Genomic DNA, 12,462 nt, shown 5'->3' with positions numbered 1-12,462 from the left:
ATCAGGGTCTTTTCCAATGAGTCAGCTCTTCGCATCAGGTAGCCAAAGTATTGGAGCTTCAGTTTCAGCACCAGTCCTTCCAATGAATATTCAGGACTGATTTCTTTTAGGATGGACTGGTTGGATCTCCTTGCAGTCCAAGGGACTCTCAAGAGTCTTCTCCAACACCACAGTTTAAAAGCATCAATTCTTCGGAGGTCAGCTTTCTTTATGGTCCAACTCTCACATCCATACATGACTACTGGAAAAACCATAGCTTTGACTATATGGACTTTTGTTGGCCAAGTAATATCTCTAATTTTAAATATGGTTATCTGAGTCATGAAGATCTTTTTTGTACAGTTCTTCTGTGTATTCTTGCCACCTCTTCTTAATATCTTCTGCTTCTGTTAGGTCCATAGCTTTTCTTCCAAGGAGCAAGCATCTTCCACTTTTGTGGTTGCAGTCACTGTCCACGGTGATTTGGGAGCCCAAGAAAATAAAGTCTGTCACTTTTCCCACTTTTTCCCCATCTATTTGCCATGAAGTGATGGGGCCAGATGCCATGATCTTTGTTTTTTGAATGTTGAGTTTTAAGTCAGCTTTTTCATTCTCATCTTTCACTTTCATCAAGAGGCTCTTTAGTTCTTCACTCTCTGCCATAAAGGTGGTATATACATATCTGAGGTTATTGATATTTGTCCCAGCAATCTTGATTCCAGCTTGAGCTTCATCCACCCCAGCATTTTGCATGATGTACTCTGCATATAAGTTAAATAAACAAGATGACAATATACACCCTTGACATACTCCTTTCCCAATTTGGAACCAATCTGTTGTTCCAAGCCCAGTTCTAACTGTTGCTTTTTGACCTCCATACATGTCCTCAGGAGACATGTAAGGTAGCCAGGTATTCCAGTCTCTTGAAGAATTTTCCACAGTTTGTTGTGATCCACACAGTGGTGGCTCAGCTGGTAAAGAATATGCCTGCTATATGGGAGACATGGGTTCGATCCCTGGGTTGGGAAGATCCCCTGGAGAAGGGAACAGCTATCCACTCCAGTGTTCTGGCCTGGAGAATCCCATGAATTGCATAGTCCATGGGGTCACAGAGTATCAGACATGACTGAGTGGCTTTCACGTTCCTGTTCACATAGTCAAAGGCTTTAGCATAGTCAATAAAGCAGGAGTAGATATTTTTCTGGAACTCTCTTGCTTTTTCCATGATCCAGCGGATGTTGGCAATTTGATCTCTGGTTCCTCTGCCTTTTCTAAAACCAGCTTGAACATCAGGAAGTTCACGGTTCGTATACTGTTGAAGCCTGGCTTGGAGAATTTTGAGCATTACTTTACTAGCGTGTGAGATGAGTGCAATTGTGTGGTAGTTTGAGTATTCTTTGGCATTGCCTTTCTTTGGGATTGGAATGAAAACTGACCTTTTCCAGTCCTGTGGCCACTGCTGAGCTTTCCAAATTTGCTGGCATATTGAGTGCAGCACTTTCATAGCATCATCTTTTAGGATTTGAAATAGCTCAACTGGAATTCCATCACTTCCACTAGCTTTGTTCATAGTGATGTTTCCAAAAACCCACTTGACTTCGAATTCCAGGTTGTCTGACTCTAGGTGGGTGATCACACCATCATGGTTATCTGAGTCATGAAGACCTTTTTTGTATAGTTCTTCTGTGTATTCTTGCCACCTCTTCTTAATATCTTCTGCTTCTGTTAGGTCCATATCATTTCTGTCCTTAATTGTGCCCATCTTTGCATGAAATGCTCCCTTGGTATCTCTAATTTTGTTGAAGAGATCTCTAGTCTTTTCCATTCTATTGTTTTTCCTTTATTTCTTTGCACTGATCACTGAGGAAGGCTTTCTTATCTCTCCTTGCTATTCTTTGGAACTCTGCATTCAGAAGGATATATATATATCCTTTCATTTCTCCTTTGCGTCCTTAAATAAGTCCAATTTAGCATTTTTTTCAAACACTGGATTTTCTTTATCTGGCAGAATATTTTACATAACCAAAACATTAGCCAGAACCCAATTTCCCCACTGAATGAACAGTTTAAAAATGTTTTTATATGGTAGAAAATATTTACATATGCAAAAATGTAATTTCCTCTGCCAGAAGATGTTTAATAGGCTGTCTATTGTAAAGGTATTAATCATAATAATGGTTAACCTTTGTGATGGCTTACTACTTCAGCTAACAATGGATTAGGTTGTAGTCAATTCTTCTGACAACCCAATTAAATAGGAATGCCATGAGCTCCACTTTGGAGAGGAAGAAATAAACACAGGATAAGTAACGGGCTCAAGGTTACACAGCTAGTGAGTAGCTAAATGGGCCTTCAAAGGTAGACTTTCTGATTTCAAGGTCTGTATTCTTAAATCACGGGCTTCCCTGGTATCTCAGTGGTAAAGAATCTGTCTGCCAATACAGGAGTCAGGGGTTTGATCCCTGGGTCAGGAAGATTCCCTGGAGGAGGCAATGGCAACCCTTGCCTGGAAAATTCCACGGACAGAGGAGCCTGGCGGGCTATAGTCCCACGGGATCGCAGAAGAGTCAGACACAACTTAGTGACTAAACAACAACAGCAAAGCTTAAAATAGCATAAATTTCGATGGTGAAGAACACAATCTCAAAGAGTAGAAATCTAGACGTCAGAAAAAATTCAGATATCAGTCCAGCCAGGCCTATAGAGGGTCTGGTTTAGGGAGTCAGTCACAAATGGTGAGGCTTCCGGATATGGGTCCAACTGGGGTTGATGAAGAGGAGGCTTTTCCAACACCCAGACCACTCAATGACCTACCTGTAAGACTGGGTCTTGTGAACACTGGTCGTCTTCAGGGGTCTCATAGCAACAATCATCCTTATAAACTCTCACGGCCCTCAGTTCAGCTCAGTACCTTTATGTTATTCAGGCTGTACTATGGTCCTTGCTATTAAAATAGCATATGGCCAGAAGGCCTGCCTTCTAGTTATAAAGTGGTTCAGGATTTGAATTCCCTGTGAGCTTATGTGGAAGCCTGCTACAAAGAAGGTCTTCAAAGAACTTTTCAAAATATCTCAGTTACTGTGACTACCAAGGACAATGGAGAGGGGCTAGAGGCAGGGATAAATAATTTCATTTTTTACTTAATGTGGAAAAACACAGATGCATTGCATGCAACAGCTTGACATGGTAATGAGATTATGTGACATCAAATCAGTGCCAGTTGGAAATGGTATATTCACCATGCACTGTCTTTGTATTAATAGGCACCAATAACAGAAAATAGGTTGCTTCCTGAAATGTAAGCCTGGCAATTAGCACCTTGTCAAGTCCCTATCAGAAGCTGGCACAAAGAAAAACATTTGTTTTTTTTCCCCACTTAAAAACAGGTCTGACGGTACATATCAGGGAAATTCATGGCAAGTATAACTGGAATAAAGTTTAGCTACTGTTGGGCTCTGTGCTAGAGGTGCAGTTACAAACAGCAATTATACTTTGGACGTTTAATTTTTTTCTGGGCACTTACCACAGTGGCGGTGGTGCCTGAATTCTAATTACAGTCAGCAACACAAATTCACCCATATACATTTTAAAAATCAGCACTTCTTATTTTGTGCTGATTGTTCAGTTCATTAATGCTGACTACAAATCTGGACCTCATGGAACTTATATTTGCTCTAAGCACCTTTTCTGACAGAGCAGAGGTAGACAATAACTCCCTGAATGGTGACTTTGGTCCTCTTGTCCAGGAGGGATAAAGGTCCTAATAATTGAAAACAGACATAATTCAAGATCCTGTCCTCCCCACTTCACTGATCAGGTGAAAAGGGAAAGGAACCATCCAGAAACAGTAAATCCAATGAAATATTGGGCAATTATTTCAGAGTCAGAAAGAGCAGTATGTTTTAACATATAAACATGTCCAAGTTGTATTATTAAGTAAATGAGTCACAGTGTTGTTTGTGTAATTGGCTCCTAAAAACAAAATAAAAGAGCAAAATCTCAACCTGAACAGGATCTGCATAGGAAAAAAAATCTAGAAAGAGGGATTTACATCATGCTATAACTATATGACTGTGATCTCTGAAACCAGGAATTATGGAGATCTTCCATACTTATTACATTTCAGTGATACCTACCCCCGTATTATCTGCCTTTTTTAGTAATAAGAATATATTACTTTCTTAGTGAGAACAATATTTTTTAAAAATAAAGAAACAATATATAAAGAAGATACAGTGTCATCACTACCCTCAGGGAAAAGTTTTTTCATAAATTACGCATAATGGTAGCTTTTTCTGTAACATTCAGGATGTATTTCACTATTTGAAAAGAACCTCACATATACTGATGTGATCAAACACTACAAAGAGATTTCTGATAGCTAAGTCAGGTTTTTGAATGAAATTTGACAGGAGCTTGTGATTTATATAGAAATGGAAGTGTTTGATATACAGTAAGTGTGGAATTAAAACATGATTGGAGAATAATTATTGAGTCTCAGGAAAAAGTAGATGCTTACTCAGCCCCTGACTATATAAACAAGGAAGACATTTATTTATTAAAAAATATTTATTGAACACCTACTATGTACCAGGAAGACATTCATTTATTCAAAAAATATTTAACACCTACTGTGTACCATGCAGTTTGCAGAGGAGCTCACAGTCCAGTGGGGAAGAGAAACACAAAATAAGTAAATAGGTGAACAAGTATATTAAGTACGCACAGTTCTTTGTAGAGGAGATTAAAAGGCATATAGTTGAGATTAGGTGGACAGAGAAAGGCTCTTTGAGATGTGCTAGATAAATGGAAGCCTTTGGCCACTTGATGCGAAGAGCCGACTCATTGGAAAAGACCCTGATGCTGGGAAAGATTGAGAGCAGGAAGAGAAGCGGGAGACAGAGGATGAAATGGATCGATGGCATCACCTGCTCAATGAAGATGAGTTTTAGCAAACTTTGGGAAACAGAAGGACAGGGAAGCCTGGTTTGCTGCAGTCTATGGGGTCACAAAGAGTCAGGCACAACTTAGCAGCTGAACAACAACATAAATAGATAGTAAGAAGGAGCCACCCCTTTAAAGAACAAGCAGAAAAATATTCTGGGCAGAGAGAACAGCAGGAGAATGTCTAAGACAGTTAAAGAAGTTGAAGGGTTTCAGAACCCTAAGAGGCCCTTGTGGTTGGAGTTCTGTGAATGAGGGAGAGGGGATGGAGAGTGGGGCTATGAGCGAGTGAAACCGGAGCCAGGTGTTATGGGACCTTTCAGGTGTGGAGTTTGTATTTTACTCTAAATGTAAGAGCAAGACAGAAAATCGTTAGGCAAGACACTCCTTTCATTATGAAAAAAAATCCCTCTGGCTGCTGTGTCGACGATGGGATCTAGGAGGCTATTGTGTTGTTCAAATGAGGATGAAGGTGGCTTTAACTAGGGTGTGGGAGTGGAGGTGGCAGGATTTAGATACTGAGAAAGTGTATTTTAAACAGGACATGGTGAAGGATGTTATCACAGGGATGAGAAGGGAGGACGTCAAGAATGAGTCCCAAAGTGATTATGTAGCAATTGCTGCCTTTAATATATACGTATTACAACCAGAGAGAGAATATAAAAGAATAAAAACTCACATACAATAGCAACAAAATCACTGGGTATAAAAATAACAAGGAACATACAATGCCTATATGCATACTACTTTAAAACGCTAATGAAGGCTTCAGAGGTGATGTGAGTAGATGGAAGAGCACCACATTCTTAGGATGACTGAGTGTCAGTAAGGTGCCCATTCTCCCTAAGACAGTTTATAAAATTATGGGAAACACAATATAAGTGCCAACAGTTTGTTTCTGTTATTTTTCTTTTGTTTGAGACAAAATTGAACCAACCTTTACTTGAGAACATAAATAAAAAACAGCTTGGAAAATTTTGAAAATGAGTTATGTGTAGACTCTAGTAATAATACCAAATATTACCATTCTCTGATCAAAGAATAAAACTTTCCTTTGCTTCTGAACCTAAATAAACAAAATAAAACCTTCACAAAATTATTAACCAAAAAATATACCAAATATCAAAATATAATGGAATGCCTCAGTAAATAAATATGGTGATACTAGATTATGAATGAACAGAAAACCCAATGGAAGAAACTAGAAAATCCAGAAACAGATCTCAGAGAATTTAGCTTCTGATAGAGTTTCTGAAATTGATTGGGAAAACTTGGACTAGTCACTATGCAGTGCTAGAATGACTCGGCAGCTATGTAGTTTAAAATATTTTTTTAATAATAAAACTATTTTAAAGTTGGTGGTGAGGATATGGAGAAAAGGGAACCCTTGTACACTATTGGTAGGAATGTAAATTGACAGTTGGAGGTTTCTCAAAAATTAAGAGTGACCCAGCAATTCCACTCCTGGGTATATATCCTAAAAAACTCCCACTAATTCAAAAAGATACATGCACTCCAATATTTATAGCTACTTTATTTACAATTACTAAGACATGGGAACAAGCTAAGTGTCCATCAGCAGATGAATGGATAAAGAAGATGTGGTGTGTTTATCCATATATACATGCAATGGAACACCACTTGGCAAGCTGGGAGTGGCGTGGGGAGCACTAGAGATGTAGGGATGCACCCTAGAGGTATGTCAGTGGGGCAGCTGGAGTTCAGGAGAGGAGTCGAGGTAAGAATAAGGATGTCTTCTCCATGATTACAGAGTCAGGAAAGACAGGAGGGCAGCGGTTCTCCAATTTGCTTTAGTATGCTTCCCAATCATCTGAAGGGCTTACCAAAACTATTCTACAGGATCCCATCCTCCAATTTCTGGTTTAGCAGTTCTAAAGGGTCAAGCCCAAGAATTCATACTTCTAAAAAATCCCATGGAGTGCTATTACTGCTGGCTGGGCACCGCACTTAGAGAACCAATGCCCCAAGGCAATGAGTCGCCACTGTAGCCTCCTATTAGAATCAGACAGAAAGCTAAGGAAAAAATGAAACATCTGGGATCCACTGCATTGCAGATCATTCAAGTCAGAACCTCTGGAAAGTGGGTCTGGGCACTGGTAGATTTCAAAAACTCCCCAGTTGATCTAATGTAAGCCTGGGAAGAGAGCTTCTGACAAAGGCGAAAGATACACTGGAGAAACAAGAGAAGGCCAAGAAGGAAGACTTGAGGTTGCTTGCTTTGAAATGACCTGGAGGCGAAGAGGAATCAGAGAAGAGACTCAGGTGAAGAGACTGAGAAGTGAAGAGATGAAAGGAAAACAGGGGACCCCACACGTGGCAAGCAGTCACTAGCTGGCAGCCTCTGCTGGGATCTGGCAAAACAGATACAAATAAGACCTATGCAGCCTTCAAAGGGCTTCTTCAGAGGGAAGAACCAAGAGGCTCTTTTAAAGAAGCAGTGGCATCATCTATCCATTTCTTGATGTGTGTCTTGGAGAAATACTTGCTTCCAAGTCTAAGAATGCACGTCAAGGCTGTTCATGGCAGCACTGTTTGTCCTACTGAAAAATTGGAGACAGTGTGTTTTCAGTAGAAGGATGGCTACATTATAGAAAGTGGTGGACTTACATGACAGAACCCTGCACAGCAACGCAAAGGAGCGAACCAGCCAGACAGTAATCGGCAAGATCACGAAAAACACTGTTGAAGGGCAGAAAGCAAGCTGAGGCATGCTATTTACGGGAAAAACAACATGCATAAGTGTATTTGGGAAAATATATATAAAAAGAGGGCTGCAAGGATACACTCAATTCATACCTGGAGAAAGGGACAGGGGAAAAATTTGAGGGTGATGAGTAGAGGGACTTTAGATTTCTCATGCTCATAATTGTTAAGACTTTTGATAAATGCACATATTTAATTTCCTCAGTGTTGTACTAATTTAAATTTTTAAAAGTCATTTACAGACATCGGTAATCAGTAGCACATCTAAAGTTAATGTATGCATGCAGTTTAGAATTTTACTTTATGTGGGATCTTGATATAGCATTCCTGGTATCGCTCTCCTGATTTTGGGCTAATTGGAAATCTTCACTGACCACATGAAGTATTATCTCCCAACCTATTTCCTAAACTGAGAAAAGGGCAGAAACTAGAACTTCAAAGGGAAAAAGCCATTGCCTGCCTGTTACTTTTCTCTGAATTTTTCTGCCAAAGAAGCATGTTTGAAATAACATTTCAAAGATACAGACAACTTCCTTCCCCAGAGCCCTGCCTGGCAGACATTCTAGTTATTCAATTAAGGGGCTGTCCTGGAATGCAACTCTAAAAAGGCAACTGAGATTTTTATTTTGCAGGCCTCTGACTCTTAAATAGCAGGTAAACAATGCTGGGAGATTCTGGAGATAAAGATTTGGAAATCTACAGAAGTACACATTAGCCAGACCATATCTGTTACTTTCTAGACAAATGGGTACCTTGGAGTTACCTGTGTTGACAAACGTCATTGTGTCTCTGGGAAGCAATGACTTTTAAATCCTTAGATACTCATTTTCAGAGTCAGAAGACAATCTCTTTATGTACGTTTCAAGAAAGCGGGGACCGTATCTGCATCATTGCCATTGTGTCTGCAGTGTCTAGCATACAGTGCTTGGCATACAGTAGATGCTCAGTAAATATTTGTGGAATGAATGAAGCCACATAACAGAAAGATAAAAACCAAATCAGGGATGAATTCTATATAATCTTGAGTGAAAGAAACCAAACACAGAAAAGTACATCCTACATTTTCCATGTATATCTTGTTAAATACAGACACAATTAATTGGTGGTGAAAGAAAACAGTTACTTTGGTGGCGGGTAGTGCGTTGGAAGGACACAGTGGGCGCTTTTAAGAAGCTGGTTATGTTCTACTGCTTGACCTTGGTGGTGATTACAGGGATGTGTTCATTTGGCAAAAATTAACTTATATAATGGTTTGCTATATATTGTGCACTTTGCTGTATGCATGTTATTATTTTTTTTAAGTTTACACAACTGAAGCAACTTGGCACACATGCAAACTAAAAGAAAGTGACTTTTTCCATTAAAGAAGTCAATGCTAAATAAAGGTATGTTAACTGGGGTTTTGAAGTTTTAATCCTTTATGTCATAGATCATGTCATCCCTGGAAAATTATTTTCTATCCCTAAACAATTTTCACTTTGTATTTCTGAAGAGGAAATATGTAACATCACCTCCAAAGCTTAAAGGCTTAGCTTGCCGTTTTCTAAGGTATTTGCTTTTCCTTATCAGAATTCAGCTGATGGTAAAACAGCTGCTGCAGGACTGCAGGCAGATCTGCTATTAGGTTTTTAGCAACTATTCTTCTTCCTGCCCTTAGTCTTTTGAAATTTTTGACCTCTTGAACAGTCGAGGAATAAAACCAGAAACTTCAGAGATGAGCAATCTGGGGTAAATATATGATAGATCCCACCATTTAATAACCACTGGACTCACTAAATTTTCTAATTTTTTTCTTTGCTTTCTCTCCCTTGTTCTTTTTTCTTTTTAAAATTTTATTTTATTTTTAAACTTTACAATATTGTATTGGTTTTGCCAAATATTGAAATGAATCTGCCACAGGTATACATGTGTCCCCCATCCTGAATCCTCCTCCCTCCTTTCTCCCCATACCATCCCTCTGGGTCGTCCCAGTGCACCAGCCCCAAGCAGCCAGTATCGTGCATCGAACCTGGACTGGCGACTCGTTTCATATATGATATTATACGTATTTCAATGCCATTCTCCCAAATCATCCTCTGATAATAACAAAGACATTAAAAAAGTCCTTGAACCTAGTAATTCAAAAGTTTAACTTAAACACATTCCCTTTTTGTTGTTGTTCAGTTGCTAAGTCATGTCTGACTCTGCAACCCAACGAATGCATCATGCCAGACTTCCCTGTTCTTCACTATGTCCTGGAGTTTGCTCAAACTAATGACCACTGAGTCCGTGATGGCATCCAACGATCTCATCCTCTGTCACCCCCTTCTCCTCCTGCCCTCAATCTTTCCCAGCATCAGATTTTATTTTCTTGGGTTCCAAAATCACTGTGGACAGCCTCAAAATTAAAAGATGATTGCTCTTTTCCAATGAGTTGGCTCTTCACATCAGGTGGCCAAAGTATTTGAGCTTCAGTACCAATGAATATTCAGAATTGACTTCTTTTAGGATTGACTGATTTGATCTCCTTGCTGTCCAAGGGTCTCTCAAGAATTCTGCAGCTCCACAATTTAAAAGCATCAATTCTTTGGTGCTCAGCCATTTTTGTGGTCCAACTCTCGCATCCGTACATGACTACTGAAAAAACCTTAGCTTTGACTACACAGATCTTTGTTGGCAAAGTGATGTTTCTGTTTTTCAGTACACTATCTAGATTTATCATAGCTTTTCTTCCAAGGAGCAATCGTCTTTTAATTTTGTGGCTGTCCACAGTGACTTTGGAGCCCAAGAAAATAAGATCTGTCACTTTTTCCCCATCTATCTGCCATAAGGTGATGGAATCAGATGCCATAATCTTCATTTTTTGAATGTTAAGTTTTAAGCCAGCTTTTTCACTCTGCTCTTTCACCCTAATCAAGAGGCTCTTTAGTTCCTCTTTGCTTTCTGCCATTAGAATGGTATCATCTGCCTATGTGAGGTTGTTGATAACTTCTCCAGCAATCCTGATTTCAGCTTGTGATTCATTCAGCCTGGCATTTCACATGATGTACTCTGCCTATAAATTAAATAGGCAGGGTGACAATATACAGCCTTGACGTACTCCTTTCCCAATTTGGAATCAGTCCATTGTTGTTTCATGTCTGGTTCTAACTCTTGCTTCTTGACCTGCATACAGGTTTCTCAGGAAGCAGTTAAAGTGGTCTGGTATTTCCATCTCTTTAAGAATTTTCCACAGTTTGTTGTAATCTGCACAGTCAAAGACCTAGTGTAGTCAATGAAGCAGAAGTAGACGTTGTTTTGGAATTCCCTTGCTTTTTCTATGATCCAACAGATGTTGGGAACTTGATCTCAGGTTCCTCTGCCTTATCTAAATCCAGCTTGTTCTTCTGGAAGTTCCTGGTGTTGAACCTACTGTTGAACCTACTGTTCGATAGCCTCTCTTGAAGAATTTTGAGCATTGCCTTGCTAGCATGTGAAATGGAGTGCAAATGTACTGTAGCCTGAACATTCTTTGGCATTACCCTTCTTTGGGATTGAAATGAAAACTAACTTTTCCAGTCTTGTGGCCACTGCTAGGTTTTCCAAATTTGCCGGCATATTGAATGCAGCACTTTAACAACATCATTATTAAGGATTTTAAATAGCTCAACTGGAATTCCATTACCTCCACTAGCTTTATTCATAGTAATGCTTTCTAAGGCCCACTTGACTTCACACTCTGACTCTAGGTGAGTGCCCACACCACTGTGGTTATCCGGGCTTTTGTATACTTCTTCTGCGTATCCTTACCACCTCTTCTTAATCTCTTCTGCTTCAGTTCAGTTCAGTTCAGTTCAGTTACTCAGTTGTGTCCGACGCTTTGCAACCCCAAGAATTATAGCACACCAGGCCTCCCTGTCCATCACCAACTCCGGGAGTTCACTCAAACTCACATCCATCGAGTTGGTGATGCCATCCAGCCATCTCGTGCTCTGTTGTCCCCTTTTCCTCCTGCCCCCAATCCCTCCCAGCATCAGAGTCTTTTCCAATGAGTCAACTCTTTGCATGAGGTGGCCAAAGTACTGGAGTTTCAGCTTTAGCATCATTCCTTCCAAAGAACACCCAGGGCTGATCTCCAAAGGACTCTCAAGAGTCTTCTCCAACACCACAGTTCAAAAGCATCAATTCTTCAGAACTCAGCTTTCTTCACAGTCCAACTATCGCATCCATACATGACCATTGGAAAAACCATAGCCTTGACTAGACCGCCTTGCTGGCAAAGTAAGTCTCTGCTTTTGTATATGCTATCTAAGTTGGTCATAACTTTCCTCCCAAGGAGTAAGCATCTTTCAAGTTCATGGCTGCAATCACCATCTGCGGTGATTTTGCAGCCCACAAAAATAAAAGTCTGACACTGTTTCTACTCTTTCCCCATCTATTTGCCATGAAGTGATGGGACCAGATGCCATGATTTTAGTTTTCTGAATGTTGAGCTTTAAAGCCAACTTTTTCACTCTCCTCTTTCACTTTCATCAAGAGGCTTTTTGGTTCCTCTTCACTTTCTGCCATAAGGGTGGTGTCATTTGCGTATCTGAGGTTATTGATATTTCTCCCGGCAATCTTGATTCTGGCTTGTGCTTCCTCCAGCCCAGCGTTTCTCATGATATACCCTGCACAGGAGTTAAATAAGCAGGGTGACAATATACAGCCTTGCCATACTCCTTTTCCTATTTGGAACCAGTCTGTGGTTCCATGTCCAGTTCTAACTGTTGTTTCCTAACCTGCATACAGATTTCTCAAGAGGCAGATCAGGTGGTCTGGTATGCCCATCTCTTTCAGAATTTTCCACAGTTTATT

Source organism: Bison bison, unplaced genomic scaffold (genome assembly GCF_000754665.1).
Source record: "Bison bison bison isolate TAMUID 2011002044 unplaced genomic scaffold, Bison_UMD1.0 scf7180017864304, whole genome shotgun sequence".
NCBI classification, from domain to species: domain Eukaryota; kingdom Metazoa; phylum Chordata; class Mammalia; order Artiodactyla; family Bovidae; genus Bison; species Bison bison.
The sequence above is the reverse complement of the archived record's forward strand: the minus strand, read 5'-3'. Positions refer to the sequence as shown.